Here is a 25,106-nt window from a genome sequence, read left to right as displayed (position 1 = left end):
CAAAACCTGAGAAGATTCCAAACAGGAAGCGCTCTCTCTGACTATTTCTTGGCCTTCTTGATCATCACTATCCAAAACAGGGGATCTCTGGCATAACGTGACATTTTCTAACGCTCCCATAGGCTCTCAGAAGGCGCCAGAACGATGAATGGTGGCTTTGCAGGCCATGGCTGAAAAACATTAGCGCATTTGGATAATGGTCGATCTGAGAACAATGAGACTGGAGGCGCGTGCACGAGCCGACACCATGTTTACTTTCTCTCTCTTTGAACGAAAACAACGACTCTCGGTCGGAATATTATCGCTTTTTTACGAAAAAAAAGCATAAAAATTGATTTTAAACAGCGTTTGACATGCTTCGAAGTACGGTAATGGAATATTTTCAAATGTTTTGTTACGAAACGCGTTGGGCGCGTCACCCTTCTTTACCCTTCGGATAGTGTCTTGAACTCACGAACAAAACGCCGCTATTTGGATATAACTATGGATTATTTGGAACCAAACCAACATTTTGTTATTGAAGTAGAAGTCCTGGGAGTGCATTCTGATGAAGAACAGCAAAGGTAATCAAACTTTTCTAATAGTAAATCGGAGTTTGGTGAGTACCAAACTTGGTGGGTGTCAAAATAGCTAGCCTGTGATGGCCGGGCTATCTACTCAGAATATTGCAAAATGTGCTTTCACCGAAAAGCTATTTTAAAATCGGACATAGCGATTGCATAAAGGAGTTCTGTATCTATAATTCTTTAAATAATTTTTTTTTTGTGAATGTTTATCGTGAGTAATTTAGTAAATTCACCGGAAGTGTTCGGTGGGAATGCTAGTCACATGCTAGTGTAAAAAGCTGGTTTTTGATATAAATATGAACTTGATTGAACAAAACATGCATGTATTGTATAACATAATGTCCTAGGATTGTCATCTGATGAAGATCATCAAAGGTTAGTGCTGCATTTAGCTGTGGTTTGGGTTTATGTGACATTATATGCTAGCTTGAAAAATGGGTGTCTGATTATTTCTGACTGGGTACTCTGCTGACATAATCTAATATTTTGCTTTCGTTGTAAAGCCTTTTTGAAATCGGACAGTGTGGTTAGATTAACCTGTTAGGGCTAGGGGGCAGTATTGACACGGCTGGATAAAAAATGTACCCGATTTAATCTGGTTACTACTCCTGCCCAGTAACTAGAATATGCATATAATTACTGGCTTTGGATAGAAAACACCCTAAAGTTTCTCAAACTGTTTGAATGGTGTCTGTGTATAACAGAACTCATATGGCAGGCCAAAACCTGAGAAGATTCCATGCAGGAAGTGGCCTGTCTGACAATTTCTTGCCCTTCTTGATTATCTCTATCCATTACAGAGGATCTCTGCTGTTACGTGACACTTCCTACGGCTCCCATGGGCTCTCAGAAGGCGGCAAAAAGCTGAATTGTGGCTTTGCAGGCTCTGGTTGAAAAAAAGTAGCGCGTTTGGGTAGTGGCTGGTTACAGTAGTGTGAGACTCAGGCGCGTGCCCGCGTCGACAGAATGCTTTGTTTTCTTTCGTTTGTTTACCTAAACGCAGATTCCCGGTCGGAATATTATCGCTTTTTTATGAGAAAAATTGCATAAAAATTGATTTTAAACAGCGGTTGACATGCTTCGAAGTACCGTAATGGAATATTTCGAATTTTGTCACGAATTGCGCCATGCTCGTGACCCTTATTTACACTTCGGATAGTGTCTTGAACGCACGAACAAAACGCCGCTATTTGGATATATCGATGGATTATTTTGGACCAAACCAACATTTGTTATTGAAGTAGCAGTCCTGGGAGTGCATTCTGACGAAGAACATCAAAGGTAATCAAACTTTTGTAATAGTAAATCGGAGTTTGGTCAGGGCTAAACTTGGTGGGTGTCTAAATAGCTAGCCATGATGGCTGGGCTATGTACTCAGAATATTTCAAAATGTGCTTTCACCAAAAAGCTATTTTAAAATCGGACACCTCGATTGCACAAAGGAGTTCTGTATCTATAATTCTTAAAATAATTGTTATGCTTTTTGTGAATGTTTATCGTGAGTAATTTAGTAAATTCACCTGAGGTTTGCGGGGGGTATGCTAGTTCTGAACGTCACATGCTAATGTAAAAAGCTAGTTTTTGATATAAATATGAACTTGATTGAACAAAACATGCATGTATTGTATAACATAATGTCCTAGGGGTGTCATCTGATGAAGATCATCAAAGGTTAGTGCTGTGGTTTGGGTTTATGTGACATTATATGCTAGCTTGAAAAATGGGTGTCTGATTATTTCTGGCTGGGTACTCTGCTGACATAATCTAATGTTTTGCTTTCGTTGTAAAGCCTTTTTGAAATCGGACAGTGTGGTTAGATTAACGAGAGTCTTGTCTTTAAAATGGTGTAAAATAGTCATATGTTTGAGAAATTGAAGTAATAGCATTTCTAAGGTATTTGAATAACGCGCCACGGGATTCCACTGGCTGTTGAGTAGGTGGGACGATTTCGTCCCACATACCCTAGAGAGGCTAAGCGTCAGTATAGAGACAAAGTAGAGTCGCAATTCAACTGCTCAGACACAAGAGTTATGTGGCAGGGTCTACAGTCAATCACGGACTACAAAAGAAAAACCAGCCCCGTCGCGGACCACGATGTCTTGCTCCCAGACAAACTAAACAACTTCTTTGCTCGCTTTGAGGACAATACAGTGCCACTGACACGGCCCGCTACCAAAACCTGCGGGCTCTCCTTCACTGCAGCCAACGTGAGTAAAACATTTAAACGTGTTAACCCTCGCAAGGCTACAGGCCCAGACGGCATCCCCAGCCGCGTCCTCAGAGCATACGCAGACCAGCTGGCTGGTGTGATTACGGACATTCTATCAAACCTTATCCCAGTCTGCTGTTCCCACATGCTTCAAGAGGGTCACCATTGTTCCTGTTCCCAAGAAAGCTAAGGTAACTGAGCTAAATGACTATCGCCCCGGAGCACTCACTTCTGTCATCATGAAGTGCTTTGAGAGACTAGTCAAGGACCATATCACCTCCACCCTACCTGACACCCTAGACCCACTCCAATTTGCTTACCGCCCCAATAGGTCCACAGACGACGCAATCGCAATCACACTGCACACTGCCCTAACCCATCTGGACAAGAGGAATACCTATGTAAGAATGCTGTTCATCGACTACAGCTCAGCATTTAACACCATAGTACCCTCCAAATTCGTCATTAAGCTCGTGACCCTGGGTCTCGACCCCGCCCTGTGCAACTGGGTCCTGGACTTCCTGACGGGCCGCCCCCAGGTAGTGAGGGTAGGTAACAACATCTCCACCCCGCTGTTTCTCAACACTGGGGCCCCACAAGGGTGTGTTCTCAGCCCTCTCCTGTACTCCCTGTTCACCCATGACTGCGTGGCCATGCACGCCTCCAACTCAATCATCAAGTTTGCAGACGACACTACAGTGGTAGGCTTGATTACCAACAACGACGAGACGGCCTACAGGGAGGAGGTGAGGGCCCTCGGAGTGTGGTGTCAGGAAAATAACCTCACACTCAATGTCAACAAACAAAGGAGATGATCGTGGACTTCAGGAAACAGCAGAGGGAGCACCCCCTATCCACATCGACGGGACAGTAGTGGAGAGGGGGGAAAGTTTTAAGTTCCTCGGCGTACACATCACGGACAAACTGAAATGGTCCACCCACACAGACAGCGTGGTGAAGAAGGCGCAGCAGCGCCTCTTCAACCTCAGGAGGCTGAAGAATTTTGGCTTGTCACCAAAAGCACTCACAAACTTTTACAGATGCACAATCGAGAGCATCCTGTCGGGCGATATCACTGCCTGGTACGGCAACTGTTCCACCCACAACCGTAAGGCTCTCCAGAGGGTAGTGAGGTCTGCACAACGCATCACCGAGGGCAAACTTCCTGCCCTCCAGGACACCTACACCACCTCATGTCACAGGAAGGCGAAAAAGATCATCAAGGACAACAACCACCCGAGCCACTGCCTGTTCACTCCGCTATCATCCAGAAGGCGAGGTCAGTACAGGTGCATCAAAGCGGGGATTGAGAGACAGAAGCTGTTTTTCAATCTCAAGGCCATCATACTGTTAAACAGCCATCACTAACATTGAGTGGCTGCTGCCAACATACTGACTCAACTCTAGCCAAAAAATGTATCATTAGCCACTTTAAACAATGCCACTTTATATAATGTTTACTTACCCTATATTACTCATCTCATATGTATATACTGTACTCTATACCATCTATTGCATCTTGCCTATGCCGTTCGGCCATCACTCGCTCATATATTTTCTTGTACATATTCTTATTCATTCCTTTACACTTGTGTGTATAAGGTAGTTGTTGTGAAATTGTTAGGTTAGATTATTTACTTATTGTTAGATATTACTGCATGGTCGGAACTAGAAGCACAAGCATTTCGCTACACTCGCATTAACATCTGCTAACCATGTGTATGTGACAAATACAATTTGATTTGATTTGTAAAGGTCGATGAAATGAAAGGGCTATTTATCGTATTATATCATTTCTTTACTCATGGAACGCACTTTTCCCCCCTCAAGGCTTCTAAATAGCAAACTGGAGTGCATAAGAAGCAGTTGCCTTGATGTGTTGTGGAGCTGTGTGACTGCACAGTTGCTGATATGGGGTTTAAATTGTTTTGGTGCTGCAGGTGAGGGTGTTTACTACTATGTGTTTATTTCACCAGTGTTTACCCTATATTCATTTAGCAGCAGTGGCCCATATCAGAATCAAACGAATCATGTGGCTTTTTTCTACAACTTCACAATTGCCATTACTCTTAGTTATTATACTGTTAGTAGCATTTCATTATTGTTCAAGCTATTACCTCTAAATATTAGTCTAGTATACAAATTAAGAAATGTCAGATTGGATATGATTAACGCATAAGCTATCAGACTCAAAAGAAACGTGCAATTTCAACATTTCATTACACTTCATGCCTGTTATTTTCTTTCCCTTTTAATTAATTTTATATTTGTTTTTTATTTGTTAATTTTGTTTAAGTATATGGTACTGTTGTCTTCGGCCTATAAGGCCTTATGTAACAAGGTGAGTTCACAATCCTGTTTGTACACTTGTTTACATGGATATGCTTCTTAATAAATCCATTACTTTGTTATTCAAATCAAATGCTATTTGTCACATGAGCCGAATACAACAGCTGTAGACCCCACCGTGAAATGCTTACTTATGAGCCCTTAATTCTTTAGAATCTAAGACTTTGGATGAATTTTAGGACCCCTTTACATATATAAAATATATACAGTATATAATTAAAAAAAAATCAAATATAGATTTTGGCCTTTACCACTAAAGCTCATAGAAACACATTGAATAACTGTCACTGGTGTCGTAAGGAGTGGACCAAAATGCAGCGGGTATATTGATCATCTTCTTTATTTTATTAACGAGAAGACACTTAAACAAAACAAACGACAAAAACAGTCCCGTAAGGTGCACAGACTATACAGGAAACAACCACCCACAAAACACAAGTGAAAACTAACCCAACTAAATATGGCCTCCAATTAGAGTCAACGACAACCAATCGCCTCTAATTGGAGGTCCTACCAAAACCCCAACATAGAAATAGAAAAAAAATGTAGAACATAAACCAAAAAACCCGAACCACACAAAACAAACACCCCCTGCCACGCCCTGACCAAACTACAATAACAAATAACCCCTTTTACTGGTCAGGATGTGACAATAACACTTTCATAAATGGCAAAAGTACAGTGAAAAAAATCAAAAACAAGGTTTGTAAGTGTCTCAATTAAATCAAGGATATATTAAAAAAATCCGGAAATATACCCTACCGTTCAAAAGTTTGGGGTCACTTAGAAATGTCCTTGTTTTTGAAAGAAAACAAAAAAATGTTGTCCATTTAAAATAACATCAAATTGATCCGAAATACAGCGCAGACATTGTTAGTGTTGTAAATGACTCCTGTAGCTGGAAACGCCACCAACCTCCTGTGACACACATACTCACATCCATGTAAATATACACACAGATAGACAGAGGGAGGTGCAACATTTTCTTTACAAAAATATATTCTGATGAGCTGGACTCTGGCAGCTTTTTCATGTTCATGTCTTTCCTTCTTATCAACAAGGAATCTTGCTTTTGTGCCAGATTCGCTTTGTGATTTAAGTAGATCTTTGAAAGATGTTTGAAAGGAGTGCAGATCAATTCAAAGGCACCTTTTATAAAGAGATCAAAAAAATGGTACATGTCATATGAAAATACGGGGAGTGTGTGTAACCATTGCTCATCCTTAACCCTCAGCAGCCTGGACATTATGGTGTTGGAGATAAGAGGTGCCCTTATTACTGACTAGTTCACCTTGAGGCAGTGAGCATCTCACCATAAATTCTCTGCCTTCTCACTCCGTGGCCAGTAGATGTTGGCATCTTTAAGTGAAATAGATGGAAGCAAGTATGAGTGGATGAGATTGGGTTTTTCCACCTCAAAATGTTCAAAGGACCAGGAAAGTTTGGAAAACCAGCAACTCACAGTTAAAATGTGTCTTTTTAACTTTTCGTTTGAAGGGTCTATTTTTTAGAAGGTGCTAGCTAACCTCTTAATAACCATATAGTGTTTTGATTGGCCTTGGCTGTGTCGGGATATAATACCTCGGCAGTGCAGCGCTAGATTAATTGCCATTCATAACCGTGCTAACAGGCATTAAATAGGGGAAAAAACCCTAGTGGCCTCCCGAGGCCTACGGTCAAGGTTCAGGTAATGGAGGGGTCATTGTGGGTCGTAGAGTTGATATAATTATTGAGAATCCCATTAACTTAAATATTTACTGGTCTCTTGAGCCACATCCCCTCCCACTCAAATGCATAACGGTATAAAAGCACACACACATTGGTATGAGAGCCAGGTCAGACTCCTTCCCCTGACCAGCAGCCACTGAATATACTGTTGCCAGTTATAGATGTTTAAATAGTGGCCAAACACTGCTATTCTGGTCTGAGAGGATTTGCCAATACATATCTTATCGCTGCATTGACAAAGCGAAATCATTTCATTAAATCCAAAAGCAGGAGGGAGAGCAATCTGCTCTGGCCCGAGTGTGGACTGTTTTCACTCAAACTGACTCTATTGTCTGAATGGTTGTGTTAGAGGGGAAAATTCTGCAATCTTGTCAAGATGAATGAGGAGAGAGAAGAGGTAAATTCTTCATAGTCAAATTACGAGACAAGAATTGCTCTGAATAGCAGTGTCAGCTGTCGACTGGAATGTAAATTAATGTTTTAGAAGTTGTCTGAGAGTGGCTTGTATGAGACTGCCACAAGAAGTCTGAGCGGTTGACAATGAATACCATTTCAAACCAAAATTCAAATTTTATTTGGATAGTCCGAAGACATGTCCTACAGATGGTCTGTTGATACTATGACCAAACTTCTGTTGATAAGCAACTGCTCGCTAAGGTTACGGTTAGGGTTAGGTTCAGAATAAGCGTTAGGGCTAGGGTATGGGTTAAGGTTAGAATATCAAATCAAATGTATTTATAAAGCCCTTCTTACATCAACTGATATCTCAAAGTGCTGTACAGAAACCCAGCCTAAAACCCCAAACAGCAAGCAATGCAGGTGTAGAAGCAGAGTGGCTAGGAAAAACTCCCTAGAAAGGCAAGAACCTAGGAAGAAACCTAGAGAGGAACCAGGCTATGAGGGGTGGCCAGTTGTCACGGCCGTCGTATTGAGTAGACCAAAATGCAGCGGGTACGTGAATGCTCATATTTACTTTATTTAGAACACTACACAAAAACAAGAAAAACAAAAAACGAACGACAGCTAAACAGTTTTGCAGGCTACACACAGCAGTGCAAAAACAAGTTCCCACAAAACACAGGTGGAAAAAAGGGCTACCTAAGTATAGCTCCCAATCAGCAACAACGATGTACAGCTGTCCCTGATTGAGAGCCATACCCGGCCAACACAAAGAAATACAAAACATAGAACAATACCCAAAAACCCTGACAACACAAACACATATTTACTTACATTTACGTCATTTAGCAGACACTCTTATCCAGAGCGACTTACAGTAGTGAATACATACATTTCATTTTCATTTCATGCATTTAAAAAAAATAAATAATTGTACTGGCCCCCCCATGGGAATCAAACCCACAACCCTGGCGTTGCACACACCATGCTGGCGTTGCAAATACCATGCTCTACCAACTGAGCCACACACCCCTGCCACGCCCTGACCAAACTACAATAACAAATAACCCCTTATACTGGTCAGGACGTGACACCAGTCCTCTTCTGGCTGGGCCGGGTGGAGATTATAACAGAACATGGCCAAGATGTTCAAATGTTCATAGATGACCAACAGGGTCAAATAACAATAATCACAGTGGTTGTCGAGGGTCAGCACCTCAGGAGTAAATGTCAGTTGGCAGTTGGCAGAATAAGAGTTAAGGTAAGGGAAAAGGGTTAGTAGATAGTTAGTTGAAATTTTACTGATTGTCGGTAAATAGTCAGTAGAGGTGGGGTGGCAGGTAGCCTAGTGGTTAGAGCATTTGGCTAGTAACCGAAAGGTTCTTCCCCTGAGCAACGCAGTTAACCCACTCTTCCCTGGGTGCTAAAGACGTGGATGTCGATTATGGCAGCACTCCGCACCTCTCTGATTCAGAGGGGTTGGGTTAAATGCAGAAGACATATTTCATTTGAAGGTATTCAGTTGTACAACTGACTAGGTTTTCCCTTAGAGCAGGTATTCCCAAACTGGGGTAAGCACAATGATGTTGGGGGTATACCAAATAAAAATGTGATTGACATAATACAATTATTCTTCACATTTCCAAACAGTCCATTTATATTTTCCAATGGGGCTATACAGTTTTTTTTCCTCGCCTGAGTATCCTCGTTTCGCTGCCAAAAATGTAATTAAACTATCTAGTGTTCAGCAAAATAACAACACAATGTCAAATACAGGTAGCCTAGTCAAATAATTAACATCCAATCACATTAACCATTACTTTTTTGCAGGAATTCGACTAATGGTCCATATGTAGCCAAACATAGCTGCTGCTCATTCCATTTTCTCGAAAATTGATAAATAGTTATAAAAAGTAAGGCCATAGAGACACAAACCAGCTCTAATGGTAGAACTGCTACTGCCCAGCAGTACTACACCTTCACCTGTCGACGACACAAGTTGTTCTGCTTCCACAAGCACATCCAGTGCTAGCATCAGTAATTCTACATTTGATGTTAGCCCAGCTAGCATGGACACTGACAGTTGTGAATCTGATGCAGCCGAAGGACTACTTCCTCCTTACCTGGGAAAGCACCGTACAACGGACAGGGAGGTTGCACAATTAAGAGGTGCAAATATGATGAGAACTACATTGATTTGGGTTCACTTACACTACCATTCAAAAGTTTGGGGTCACTTAGAAATGTCCTTGTTTATGAAAGAAAATAAAAAAAATTGCCCATTAAAATAACATCAAATTGATCAGAAAAACAGTGTCGACATTTTTAATGTTGTAAATGACTCCTGTAGCTGGAAACGGCAGATTTTTTTTATGGAATATCTACATAGGCATAAAGAGGCCCGTTATCAGCAACCATAACTCCTGTGTTCCAACGGCATGTTGTTAGCTAATCCAAGTTTATAATTTTAAAAGGCTAATTGATCATTAGAAAACCCTTTTGCAATTATGTTAGCACAGCTAAAAACTGTTGTCCTGATTAAAGAAGCAAGAAACGGCCTTTTTAGAGTAGTTGAGTATCTGGAGCATCAGCATTTGTGGGTTCGATTACAGGCTCAAAATGGCCAGAAACAAAGACCTTTCTTCTAAAACTCGTCAGTCTATTCTTGTTCAGAGAAATGAAGGCTATTTCCTGCGAGAAATTGCCAAGAAACTGAAGATCTCGTACAATGCTGTGTACTGCTCCCTTCATAGAACAGGGCAAACTGGCTCTAACCAGAATAGAAAGAGGAGTGGGAGGCCCCGGTGCACAACTGAGCAAGAGGACAAGTACATTAGAGTGTCTAGTTTGAGAAATAGGCGCCTCACAAGTCCTCAAATGGCAGCTTCATTAAATAGTATTCGCAAAACACCAGTCTCAATATCAACAGTGAAGAGGCGACTCTGGGATGCTGCCATTCTAGGCAGAGTTCCTCTGTCCAGTGTCTGTGTTCTTTTGCCAATCTTAATCTTTTATTTTTAATGGTCAGTCTGACATATGGCTTTTACTTTGCAACTATGCAAAGTGTGTTTAAAGCCAAGGTTGGCAATTTACTGTCACCTGTAGTTATGGAATGTTTGCTCATGAGTTAAATTCATTGGCTGATACCTCCTGATCACCTGGATGGAATTATGGGATCCTTCTCTAACCCATAGGAAGTTCCACCCAGTGGTGAAAGTTCTCCATCCATGGGATACGCACCGCTCCTTAATTGGTTTGTCCCTTTTAAGAGGTGTTTATCAGAAATGCTAATGTTCATGCAAATGATGTCTTTGCTTTCATTAACATGTTAAATATAAACCATTGTAATGTTAAGATGCATTAGTGGGCCTATTGCCTGTAAAGTGTATTGCAACTGTTCATTGAAAATTAAAGTACATGATGTGAATGGTTTATACCAGGTTAGGGCAGGTTCTGTTTAGGATGCCCTCTCTCTAGACTACTTTTCCTCGCATGATTTGAAAATAAAGTTGCGAGTGAAAATGTTGTGCTTGGTTATGTCAGTAACCTTCGGTAGCTGCAAGATGCGGTTGAAATATAGCATTCCGGAGTCGCCTCTTCACAGTTGATTTTGAGACTGGTATTTTGCGGGTACTATTTAATAGGGGCGTGCTCCGTCCTCTTTTTACTTGTAGTCCACAATCATCTCCTTTGTCTTGATCACGTTGAGGGAGAGGTTGTTGTCCTGGCACCAAACGTCCAGGTCTCTGACCTCCTCCCTATAGGCTGTCTCGTTGTTGTCGGAGATCAGGCCTACAACTGTTGTGTCATCGGCAAACTTAACAATGGTGTTGGAGTTGTGGCTGGCCGTGCAGTCATGAGTGAACAGGGAGTACAGGAGGGGACTGAGCACACACCCCTGAGGGGCCCATATGTTGAGGATCAGTATGGCGAAAGTGTTGTTACCTACCCTTACCACCTGGGGGAGGCCCGTCAGGAAGTCCAGGATCCAGTTGCAGAGGAAGGTGTTTAGTCCCAGGGTCCTTAGCTTAGTGATGAGCTTTGAGAGCACTATGGTGTTGAACACTGAGCTGTAGTCAATGAATAGTATTCTGACATAGGTGTTCCTTTTGTCCAGTTGGGAAAGGGCAGTGTGGAGTGCAATAGAGATTGCACCATCTGTGGATCTGTTTGGGCAGTATGCAAATTGGAGTGGGTCTAGGGTTTCTGGGATAATGGTGTTGATGTGAGCCATGACCAGCCTTTCAAAGCATGTCATGGCTACAGACATGACTGCTACTGGTCGGTAGTCAATTAGACAGATTACCTTAATGTTCTTGGGCACAGGGACTATGGTGGTCTGCTTAAAACATGTTGGTATTATAGACACGGACAGGGAGAGGTTGAAAATGTCAGTAAAGACACTTGCCAGTTGGTCAGCGCATGCTCACTGTGCATGTCCTGGTAATCCGTCTGGCCCTGCTGCCTTGTGAATGTTGACCTGTTTAACTTCTCTAGGGCCGGCGGGACGAAATCGTCCCACCTACGTAACAGCCAGTGGAATCCTTTGGCGCGTTATTCAAATACCTTAGAAATGCTATTACTTCAATTTCTCAAACATATTACTATTTTACACCATTTTAAAGACAAGACTCTCGTTAATCTAACCACACTGTCCGATTTCAAAAAGGCTTTACAACGAAAGCAAAACATTAGATTATGTCAGCAGAGTACCCAGCCAGAAATAATCAGACACCCATTTTTCAAGCTAGCATATAATGTCACAAAAACCCAGAAGACAGCTAAATGCAGCACTAACCTTTGATGATCTTCATCAGATGACACACCTAGGACATTATGTTATACAATACATGCATGTTTTGTTCAATCAAGTTCATATTTATATCAAAAACCAGCTTTTTACATTAGCATGTGACGTTTAGAACTAGCATACCCCCCGCAAACTTCCGGTGAATTTACAAAAAATTTACTAAATTACTCACGATAAACGTTCACAAAAAGCACAACAATTATTTTAAGAATTATAGATACAGAACTCCTCTATGCACTTGATATGTCCGATTTTAAAATTGCTTTTCGGTGAAAGCACATTTTGCAATATTCTCAGTAGATAGCCCAGCATCACAGGGCTCGCTATTTAGACACCCAGCAAGTTTAGCACTCACCAAAGTCAGATTTACTATTAGAAAAGTTTGATTACCTTTGGTGTTCTTCGTCAGAATGCACTCCCAGGACTTCTACTTCAATAACAAATGTTGGTTTGGTCCCAAATAATCCATTGTTATATCCAAATAGCGGCGTTTTGTTCGTGCGTTCAAGACACTATCCGAAAGGGTAAATAAGGGTGACGAGCATGGCGCATTTCGTGACAAAAAAATTCTAAATATTCCATTACTGTACTTCGAAGCATGTCAACCGCTGTTTAACCCCTGTGCGGCCTCCGTCCCGTATGCGGACGGACATCCAGCGAAAAATCATATCGCCATTAGCATAACAAAATTTTATAATAAAAAAATAAAAAAAATAAAAATTCTAATTATATCGTTTTATAGATACACCTCTCCTGAATCGAACCACGTTGTCCGATTTTCAAAAAGGCTTTACAGCAAAAGTAAAACATTAGATTATGTTAGAGGAGTATATCGTAAAAGTAGCCACAGAGCCATTTTCCGACCAACCACATGCATCACAAATAACCAAAAACAGCTAAATGTAGCACTAACCTTTGACAATCTTCATCAGATGACACACCTAGGACATCATGTTACACAATACATGCATTCTTTTGTTCGATAAAGTTCATATTTATATATAAAAACAGCATTTTACATCGGTGCGTAACGTTGACTAACTATTTTCCCTCAAATGCATCCGATGAAACAGAGCTACAATTTACTAAATTACTATTCGAAAACATTTTTAAATGTAATATTGTCATTCTAAGATTTATAGATGAATATCTCTTGAAAGCACCTGTAATGCCAGATTTAAAATTAACTTTACTGGGTAATCATACTTTGCGATGAATAGGGGATGCGATACTCTGAAAAATAGGCTAATGTTACAGGTCAGCGCCATCTTGGAACAATCGCATATCACATTTAGTCTTGTATACTATTGTCAATAATCCCTTACCTTTGGTTGTCTTCATCAGAAAGCACTTCCAGGAATTCCCAGGTCCACAACAAATGTATTTTCGTTCAAAAAAATACTCCTTTATGTTCCAAGAGCTTGTTCTTGTTAGCGCGTCTGAAGGCTGCTCCAAAACTTCCGTCGGCCACGGGACAGCCATTTTGAGAAAATGCATTTTTTTCCCATTTATGTTCGTTCAAACATGTCAAACGTTGTATAACATAAATCTTCAGGGCGTTTTTCAACAAGAGAGCCAATAAGATTCGAGGGGGACGATTGCATTGTGTTTCAAAACGTTTCGAAAGGGGAGGGTAACCAGGGGCGTCGGCGTCATAATGGTGATGGCCCTCTCCGTGTGACCACGTTCCACAGCGTCTCATTCATTCAGTTTTAACAGTAGAAGGCTCAAACCAATTTGTAAAGACTGGGGACATCTAGTGGAAGCAATAGGAAGTGCTCAATGAACCATAGCTCACGGTGTGATTAATAGGCAACGTGATGAAGTTGAGTTCGCAATTCAGAATTCCACTTCCTGTTTCGATCTGTCTCGGGGTTTTGACTGCCATATGAGTTCTGTTATACTCACAGACACCATTCAAATTCGGCCCACCTACCCAACAGCCAGTGTAATCCAGTGGCGCGATTTTCAAATACCTTAAAAATCCTATTACTTCAATTTCTCAAACATATGACTATTTTACAGCTATTTAAAGACAAGACTCTCGTTAATCTAACCACACTGTCCGATTTCTACCTGCTACTTGGGCCCAGAAGGTAGGATATGCATATTATTAGTAGATTTGGATAGAAAACACTCTGAAGTTTCTAAAACTGTTTGAATGATGTCTGTGAGTATAACAGAACTCATATGGCAGGCAAAAACCTGAGAAACAATCCAACCAGTAAGTGGCTTGTAGTTTTTCTATCTAATCCCTATTCAAAGTACAGTGTCTGTGGGGTCATTTTGCACTTCCTAAGGCTTCCACTAGATGTCAGTCAACAGTCTTTAGAACCTTGTTTTATGCTTCTACTGTTACTGGGCAGAGAATAGGAGCTGACTCAAGCCTGGGACCAACGAGTTGTTTACTGCGCACTCACGCAGGCGCGCCCTTCCTTCTTTTTCCTCTGTAATGAATACGCTATTGTCCGGTTGGAATATTATCGAAGATTTATCTTAAAAAGACCCCAAGGATTGATTGTAAACATCGTTTGACATGTTTCTAGGAACGGTAATGGAACTATTTGACTTTTCGTCTCTGGTTTGGCGCTCGCCCATTATGCCTTTGGATTAGAGATCTGAATGCGCGAAGAAAACGGAGGTATTTGGACATAAATATGGAGTTTATCGAACAAAACGAACATTTCTTGTGGGAGTCCTGGGAGTACATTCCGACGAAGATCAGCAAATTGTAAGTGAAGATTTATAATACTAATTCTGAGTTTAGTTGACTCCAGAACTTGGCGGGTAACTGTATAGCTTGCTTTGATGGCTGAGCTCTGTACTCAGAATATTCAAAAATGTGCTTTCGCCGTAAAGCTATTTTAAAATCTGACACAGCGGTTGCATTAAGGAGAAGTGTATCTATAATTCTTTCAACAACTGTTGTAAATTTTATCAACGTTTATGATGAGTATTTTTGTAAATTGATGTGCTCATTCACTGGAAGTTTTGGAGGGAATACATTTTCTGAATATCACGCGCCAATGTAAAATGGGTTTATGGATATAAATATGAACTTTATCTAACAAAACATACATGTATTGTGTAACATGAAGTCCTATGAGTGTCATCTGATGAAGATCATCAAAGGTTAGTGATTCATTTTAGCTGTATTTCTGGTTTTTGTGATGCCTCTCCTTACTTGGAAAATGGCTGTGTGGTTTTTCTTGTTTAGGCGCTGTCCTAACATAATCTAATCTTATGCTTTCGCCGTAAAGCCTTTTTGAAATCGGACACTGTGGTTGGATTAAGGAGAATCTTATCTTTAAAATGGTATATAATACTTGTATGTTTGAGAAATTTGAATTATGAGGTTTTTGTTGTTTTGAATTTGCCGCCCTGCTATTTCACTGGCTGTTGATAGCGTGTACCGCGGGTGGGACTCTAGCGTCGCAGATGCCCCAGAGAGGTCATTCTGAAAGCATTCTCTTTTCGCTGGTATTGTTTTTATTTCTGATAGGGTTACGTTTTAGCCCTGTTTGTTCCGTCAGAATCGGCCACAGTACCCAGCAGCAGTCTGTCTATGAAGGATGTTTGCTAATCCAGAGAAATAACCATAATGCAGTCGTGTGAGTGGACTGCAGACAGAGAGGGAGATGATCACTTTCTTCACAGACTACCTAGAGTGTCTTTTTCCACAATAATGAACTGTCTATAGCCTACAGGTACAATAAAATAGAGCTCAGGAGACTGACAATGCTGAGTTCACACACAATATGAAACAGGTAGAAAGACACAGAATCCATTCAGATACACCAGAGAGAAAGTAAACAAACCAGCAGAGTGTACAGTACATCTTGTGATTGAGCATTCCCTTCAAATTAATATAATTGAAAATGGTTTTGTCCATTAATAATGTACTATACATGATCCGCTTCATTAACTTTACACAGTCAGACAAAAACAGCACATATCCCAGCCACTCTGCTCATTTTAGACCAAAGCCATGTTTGAAACCGGTACAGCAGCATGGATGAAATATTCTTCTGGGCTTTTGTAGACTTTAGTCTGCAGTCTGAGGCAAGCATTTGAAAGGACTTCAGATGTCATGCTGTCATTAAAATGTTCAGGGATTTTCTCTCCATTGGCTGTATGTAGCCTACAGGTGTTGAAATTGTTATTGTTTGCGGTCAACTATTTTACTGGCCTAGTTTCTCAGGTTTATTTCTCCTTCACTGATATGGTTGTCATAAATATTAGCTATTTGTTCCATAGTGAGTGTAGAATCAGGGCAAGGAATATACCCAAGAATTACTCACTTTTCTAAACTACGGTACATAATGAGGTCTGAAGGACACAGTCCTGATTCCATATTGCATATCAACTTGGCCAAAGGGCCATTATAAATCAACATGACACATTCACTGTATATTTTTATGGAAGTTTTTGTTTATCCTCTATGGGCTAGGCGTCCCACCTACGTAACAGCCACTTGCAGCCTGTGGCGCGATTTTCAAAACCTTAAAAATCCTATTACTTCAATTTCTCAAACATATGACTATTTTACAGCTATTTAAAGACAAGACTCTCGTTAATCTAACCACACTGTCCGATTTCAAAAAGGCTTTACAACGAAAGCAAAACATTAGATTATGTCAGCAGAGTACCAAGCCAGAAATAATCAGACACCCATTTTTCAAGCCAGCATATAATGTCACCAAAACCCAGAAGACAGCTAAATGCAGCACTCACCTTTGATGATCTTCATCAGATGACAACCCTAGGACATTATGTTATACAATACATGCATGTTTTGTTCAATCAAGTTCATATTTATATCAAAAACCAGCTTTTTACATTAGCATGTGACGTTCAGAACTAGCATACCCCCGCAAACTTCCGGGGAATTCGCTAACATTTTACTAAATTACTCACGATAAACGTTCACAAAAAGCATAACAATTATTTTAAGAATTATAGATACAGACCTCCTCTATGCACTCGATATGTCCGATTTTAAAATAGCTTTTTGGTGAAAGCACATTTTGCAATATTCTAAGTACATAGCCCAGGCATCACGGGCTCGCTATTTAGACACCCGGCAAGTTTAGCACTCACCATAATCATATTTACTATTATAAAAGTTTGATTACCTTTTGTTGTCTTCGTCAGAATGCACACCCAGGACTGCTACTTCAATAACAAATGTTGGTTTGGTCCAAAATAATCCATCGTTATATCCGAATAGCGGCGTTTTGTTCGATGCGTTCCAGACACTATCCGAAATGGTAAAGAAGTGTCGCGCGCATGGCGCAATTCGTGACAATAAAATTCTAAATATTCCATTACCGTACTTCGAAGCATGTCAACCGCTGTTTAAAATCAATTTTTACGCCATTTTTCTCGTAGAAAAGCGTTAATATTCCGACAGGGAATCTCCTTTTCGGCAAACAGAGGAAAAAAATCACAAAGGCGGGGCGGTCGGGTCACGCGCATAAGCCCAGAGTCCCTTGATCGGCCACTTGAGAAAGGCGATAATGTGTTTCAGCCTGGGGCTGGAATGACGACATTCTGTTTTTTCCCGGGCTCTGAGCGCCTATGGACGACGTGGGAAGTGTCACGTTAGAGCAGAGATCCTTAGTAAAAGATAGAGATGGAAAAGAAGTTCAAGAAATGGTCAGACAGGCCACTTCCTGTAAAGGAATCTCTCAGGTTTTGACCTGCCATTTGAGTTCTGTTATACTCACAGACACCATTCAAACAGTTTTAGAAACTTTAGGGTGTTTTCTATCCATATGTAATAAGTATATGCATATTCTAGTTACTGGGTAGGAGTGGTAACCAGATTAAATCGGGTATGTTTTTTATCCAGCCGTGTCAATACTGCCCCCTAGCCCTAACAGGTTATTCAGAAAGTGGAGGGGAGGACAAGTCATCATGACATTGAGGTGAGGACAGGTCATCATGACATTCATTCTACCACAAAACGCTCCAGTTGTTCCTCTTCACATTCTCAATCATGTAGTGATGTGTTAAAACTCATTCCTTTGTGTTCAGTCTTGTTCAGACTTATTTGATTGACAGATCCACTTCCTCTGCACATGCCTCACATTCAAAGTCTCTGTCTTCTTCTGCCCTGCCTCCCTTGCCGTTGACACCAGGTCTGGTCATGACAGGGGTCCATTAACGAGGGACTCTGGTGGCTCTGTTGCTTCTCAGGATGGTTAGCATGCTGCCCATCACGCCTAAAGCGCTATTTTATGGTGCTAGAAAACCTCACTCACACCTGTGTCTTCACAGCTCTGGGCTGTTACAACCTGATAGTGAGGCACCTTAGTTGTGGCATCTTTCTTTAATGGTAAGTTTTCTTGAAATTAACAACACACACAGCTTTAAGGGCTGAGGATTCAAGTATGTTACGAACTGCTTAATTATACAATAGGGAGTAATGAGGAATCTTACATGATTAAGAAGAGTGACACCTATGCAACATACTGTACACTGTAATCTAGAACAATTTAAATCAGTGAGTAGCCAGTGGTACAGGATATATTGAGGCTTGTAGAGAGACGCAGAAAGACAGACAAGCCTCAAATGACATGCCCTCACAAACAGTTTACAGTGATCTTCAGACGGTTATTTTTTCTTTTGACATTTGCCTTGTACATAACCAATCTGTAAATGGCCCATCCAACTACCTCATCACCATATTGTTATTTATTTTGCTCCTTTGCACCCCAGTACCGCTACTTGCACACTCATCTTCTGCACATCTATCACCCCAGTGTTTAATTTGTCATACTGTAATAATTTCGCCACTATGGCCTATTTATTGCCTCACCCCCCTTATCCTACCTCATTTGCACATACTGTATATAGACTTTCTCTATTGTATTATTGACTGTATGTTTGTTTATTCCATGTGTAACTCTGTGTTGTTGTTTATGTCGGACTGCTTTGCTTTATCTTGGCCAGGTCGCAGTTGTAAATGAGAACTTGTTCTCAACTAGCCTACCTGGGTAAATAAAGGTGAAATAAATAAATAAATAAATAAAATAAAAGTGTCTCACGAATGTAGAGTCTTTTTCTGAGCCTCCACGCAAATCAACATCTCCAGGTCATCCAGCAGGGGAGCCTCTTTAAAGATGGAGGCTCAGTAGGAGTGTAAGAGTGGACATGCTCCTGAACATTAATCATGGTGATTCGTTGAGATGAATAATGCATGGCCCTGGTGCCGCAGGCCCCGCCGTCAATGTCACGCTAGCTGTGTGTGGTGGCTAATTGTAGTGATCTCTTATAGTCTTACAGATGCATATTGTACACAGTATAGACGTAGAACACACACACACACATACATACACTCCCACACACGTGGACGCACACACACAGCACAGATAGAAGTGAGTTCAACATGAGTTGACAAGCACAAACAGCAAGAAGCAATAAAAATACAAATGAAGGACAATGTATAAAGTTCTGGAACATGATTCATGATATGCTGTGTAGGGTTGCAAAGCTTCTGATCATTTACCAAAGTTAATGAAAGCTTCAGTTATTCTTGTAATTCACAGAAAATCTATGTCAATCTAATGGAATTTTGGTCATTTATACTTGAATAACTTTTAAAAATATATATATTCTAGTATGTAGACCATTGTTAAAGAGAACATAATCTAATCAAAAATTGTATTATGTTCAATGAACTCTGCAACTCTTCCAACTATTGACTTTTTTCACAACTGCCACCAGTTTGATGTCAAAACATTGACAACAAATACGTAGACATAATAAAATAGAAATATATATATTTTTATTTCATGCTGAAACCCTCAGTTTAAACACCAATGGTATTCACTAAATTGATGGTTTACATTTAGGATAAAGTTTTACAGCTTTGTCATTCTGTTTTATTTTTAAATCATCTTATTTAATTATTTCATCTATTTTACATGTGATAAGGCCACACAGAGGGCCAAAGATAATTACAGATTCCAATGATAATCTGAAGTACCCAAAATGGCCACTAGATGTCCTGTGATAGATTACATAAAATCCTTGAAAGATACCAAAATGTTGCTAGTTTACTGGTACATTTTGTAATATACCCTCCCTTTGCACCCTATTCCTGTGTGATCAATATTCCCCATCAGTCTATCACTCTTTCTCCAGCCCCTTAGTGGCACACTCTCTCTTTCTGTCTGCTGCTGATGCTTGTGACATTTTGAGGACCATGATGAGGGTGTCTGGACTGATCCCTGTGCTAAATACATCGCTGAATGTCACAGGACAGGAGCCTCCTTTATGAGGATTAATTGAAAGCCTCCAAGGGATTGACCATATATTTGTCTTAAATAAGATAGATTTTGTCTTTGAGAAATGTCAGGCTATGTCTGTTTGCTTCAAAATGCTCTGTGACAAGTCAGGGAACTGATGTGGTATTCACTGATGTGAATATATCTTGTTGTTGTCTTAGGTATCTCTTTATGTAGTGTTGTGTCTCTTGTCGTGATGTGTGTTTTGTCCTATATTTATATTATATATATATATATATTTATTTTTTTATCCAAGTCCTGTCCCCGCAGGAGGCCTTTTGGTTTTTGGTAGGCCGTCATTGTAAATAACAATATGTTATTCACTGACATGCCTATTTAAATAAAGGCTAAATAAAATAAACAAAAAACATTATTTTTTTACCACATTAATAAACCTCAAAAATGATGTTCATAACTTAAATCACAACAGGTCGGTGTCAATACGTAACACCTTTCCTGTGTCCACAGGGCAGCATATGGGAATGTGAGATATGCCTTTTCCTTTGTACTGTAACATCAGCTAACCAAGCAGCTCGATGTTCATTTAGGTCATTACCATCAGACTAAAAAAAATCTGCCCTGGTGTTCAATCAGATTAAGTATTTAAGGCTGCCATTTTATGTCCCTGTTTATGTCCCTGTTCTCTCATGGTGTTGTATATTAACTGTTTAGAAAAAGAGAGAAAAAAAAGAGTGAAAGAGAGAAAGGGAGATAGAGGGAGAGCAAACAAAATCACAGGCAGTAACGGACTACATTTACATAGAAAAAAGACAGTAATGGCTGAGGCTACCCTCCTTCCATCTTCAATTTAGCACGGATGGGAAGGTTGCTGAAACCTGCAGTGCTGAGGTTCATTCTCTCTCCCTCTATCTCCTTCCCACCTCGCTCTCTTTTTGAGCTGTGGTCTCTCTCTCCCCAACACTCTCCCTCTCTGCCTCTCTCTCGGTCTCTTCGCAGTGTCTCTCCTCTAGTGCAGAGGCTCAGCTTGGGTGCACAGTGCTCTGTGGGCATGTCCATTAAAAAGTATCAGTGAAAGCCATTAGCTGTGCGGTTCATTTACTACAGCAGGGCTGTAAATCAGTCGTCACAGATGCCAGAGTTCATACGGAGTTTCAGTTCCTCCCCCGCTTTACTGTATGTCTCTCTCTCTCTCTCCCCGCAGTCTGTCTCTTTCTTTCTCTCTCGCTCTCTGTCTAGGGCACTGAGATTTACTTAGCGTTATGATCCATTTCCTCCCTTCTTTGCTCTGCTGAAACCTGATGACTGAGCTAAATTTGAACTGCTGAGTTTGACTCCCTGTGAACTGGAATTAGGTTTTAGTTACTGTATTAGTATTGGTGTCACTGAATAAGTATTGTTGTGGTGGTTTGCCTGCTGGAACTGTATTGTTTTCAACAGATACTTACTCTGCTTGAGGGGGTTTCTTGTAATAATGTATGTTTGATTGTGTAAAGGGGAGGGTGTGAAAATAAGAGGACAATTATTTTTGAGAAATGTTATTTGTGTAATTGTGTATGGCCCTGGTGGTTGCTATGTCACTGCCTGTGATGCAATCACTGTGGCTTCAGTAAATGAGTAATTTGACCTTGAGAATCTCAAAACAAGACTGACGACAGATCCGGTGAGCGGGCTGCATCTGAATGGCACTTTCCTAGCCTTGATAAGCCTTTATTAAAATTACTAGTTGAATTGTCAGTGAAAGGCAATAGAGGATGAGAGGGAGAGTGAAGGAGAATGCACAAAGAAGAATAGTGTGTGTATTCGCCTTGCAATTTTCCTGTCAACCACAGACAGAATGATTTGATTTCTGAGTAACAATAAAGAATTCATGTATACAGATTGAGTCGGTGTTCTTGAGCCACTGAAGGTTACCACTGGAGTGTCGGCTTGATTTACAGCTTGGCAGAGAGCTGTTCTTGGCACTGCCAGCCCAGCTCTCCATATGCCCAACCCTCTTTCTTTCTAAGCCCCGGGACTGGACGCTCTGCTCTGTTCCTCACCACTCTGCTTCACTTCATTAACATTTTGCTCAGCGTCCGATGCGGCACAGAGGTGAGACACGTTGGAAAGGTGAAGCACGTTGGAGAAGACTAGCTGCAGACTGGTGGCACTGTGATCAGGTGCTTTGACCTCACTGGTTTGAAGCCTGTGCCAAAGCAGATGCGATAGCCATGCATAACACTCATTTGGAATGGTTGGCCCCAACTCTCTGTGGTTACGTGATCAAATCAGGGCCCCCTAACAGCATGTTTGAAACTTAGGCCCATTGGAGAAGTAGGCAGGTATCTGGCTCACAGGTTTGTACACACATGCATTATATGAACAGATGCCCTGACTTCACGGCTGCCCTAATGTCGATGCATGGATGCCATCTGTCACCTTATCCCTTAGTCAGTCAGTTATGCTCTGTGGTGAAATAAGCACATACAGACAGTACACTCAAACAAGGAAGCAGTGCAAGGGACATGGCATAAGAACGTGTCAATACCATCCCATAAGTTACATAGGACCAGTAAGTATCTGCAAGAATCTAAAAATGGCTGCTCTAATCATTGTTCATCACAGCCCTGATTATATCATCAGCATACTGCAAATTAACAGCTGGCATTTGTTTACAGTTCCTCCAACAATAGGATGGCTTGAAATAAAGGGTCTCTAATCTCACTCCCATCCACTGTCTGGTGCTCTACTACAGGGGTGGTTAGAAAGTGTGATAACACTTTACTTGAAGCGGGTATACATAAGGCCATTCATTCATAATAATAACTATTTTGTGTGTGTTGCAGTATCATTCATAACAATCTTTATAACACATTCATAAGATGTTTTCAAAATAAACGTCACTTAAAATACATCTTTATTAATTTATTGTACAGTGGTAATGTAGATATTTATTGTCACAGTACCCAATTCTCTGATACACTATTCACGTAACAGGCTGAGCACCCACTGTAAATGTCATGTTAGGCCTACAGCTGTAACGTCTGCTTCCAACACCCTCAAACACATAGATCCCCTGAACGCAGCTCACTTTCCAGCCCACTATCCAGCTCACACACTCAAACACATAGATCCCCTGAACGCAGCTCACTCTCCAGATCCCAATCACCTGAATTCTAATCACCTGTTCACACACCTTTATGTCATTACCACACACTATTTAGTTCAGTTCTTTGCACCCCATCACTGTGAGGTATTGTTTGTTTTGTGACATGTCTTTCAGACCTCTGTTTTTCCTGTGATTTACTCCTCACGTGCATGATAGTTTTTGCCTGCCTCACTAACGACGCCTTTTGCCTATTCCCTGCCTGTACTTTAGCCTATTGGATTTCCTGTTATCTACCTATTGCCTGATCTCCCAGACTACGTTACTAGCCTTCTCCCTGCCTGTACTGTTGGCCTTTTGAACCCCCTGTGTATGACCTTCTGCCTGCCCCTGGACCCAGCTACCTGCCTCCTCATGTGGTCCTTTGCAATAAACACCAGCTGCACCCTGTGCTTGAAACCAGCTCTCTGTTTCCCCTCGTGTTCATTACAACAGCGTGTTACCTGCCAAGATAAACCTATGAAAATACCAATTTCTGTTGAGCAATGTATAAATAAAGATGTACAGTGCCTTGCGAAAGTATTCGGCCCCCTTGAACTTTTTGACCTTTTGCCACATTTCAGGCTTCAAACATAAAGATATAAAACTGTAATTTTTTGTGAAGAATCAACAACAAGTGGGACACAATTATGAAGTGGAACGAAATTTATTGGATATTTCAAACTTTTTTAACAAATAAAAAACTGAAAAATTGGCCGTGCATAATTATTCAGCCCCTTTACTTTCAGTGCAGCAAACTCTCTCCAGAAGTTCAGTGAGGATCTCTGAATGATCCAATGTTGACCTAAATGACTAATGATGATAAATAGAATCCACCTGTGTGTAATCAAGTCTCCGTATAAATGCACCTGCTCTGTGATAGTCTCAGAGGTCCGTTTAAAGCGCAGAGAGCATCATGAAGAACAAGGAACACACCAGGCAGGTCCGAGATACTGTTGTGGAGAAGTTTAAAGCCGGATTTGGATACAAAAAGATTTCCCAAGCTTTAAACATCCCAAGGAGCACTGTGCAAGCGATAATATTGAAATGGAAGGAGTATCAGACCACTGCAAATCTACGAAGACCCGGCCGTCCCTCTAAACTTTCAGCTCATACAAGGAGAAGACTGATCAGAGATGCAGCCAAGAGGCCCATGATCACTCTGGATGAACTGCAGAGATCTACAGCTGAGGTGGGAGACTCTGTCCATAGGACAACAATCAGTCGTATACTGCACAAATCTGGCCTTTATGGAAGAGTGGCAAGAAGAAAGCCATTTCTTAAAGATATCCATAAAAAGTGTTGTTTAAAGTTTGCCACTAGCCACCTGGGAGACACACCAAACATGTGGAAGAAGGTGCTCTGGTCAGATGAAACCAAAATCGAACTTTTTGGCAACAATGCAAAACGTTATGTTTGGCGTAAAAGCAACACAGCTCATCACCCTGAATACACCATCCCCACTGTCAAACATGGTGGTGGCAGCGTCATGGTTTGGGCCTGCTTTTCTTCAGCAGGGGCAGGGAAGATGGTTAAAATTGATGGGAAGATGGATGGAGCCAAATACAGGACCATTCTGGAAGAAAACCTGATGGAGTCTGCAAAAGACCTAAGACTGGGACGGAGATTTGTCTTCCAACAAGACAATGATCCAAAACATAAAGCA

This window comes from Salmo salar, chromosome ssa01 (genome assembly GCF_905237065.1).
Source record: "Salmo salar chromosome ssa01, Ssal_v3.1, whole genome shotgun sequence".
Lineage (NCBI taxonomy): Eukaryota > Metazoa > Chordata > Actinopteri > Salmoniformes > Salmonidae > Salmo > Salmo salar.
This window is presented reverse-complemented; position numbering follows the sequence as displayed.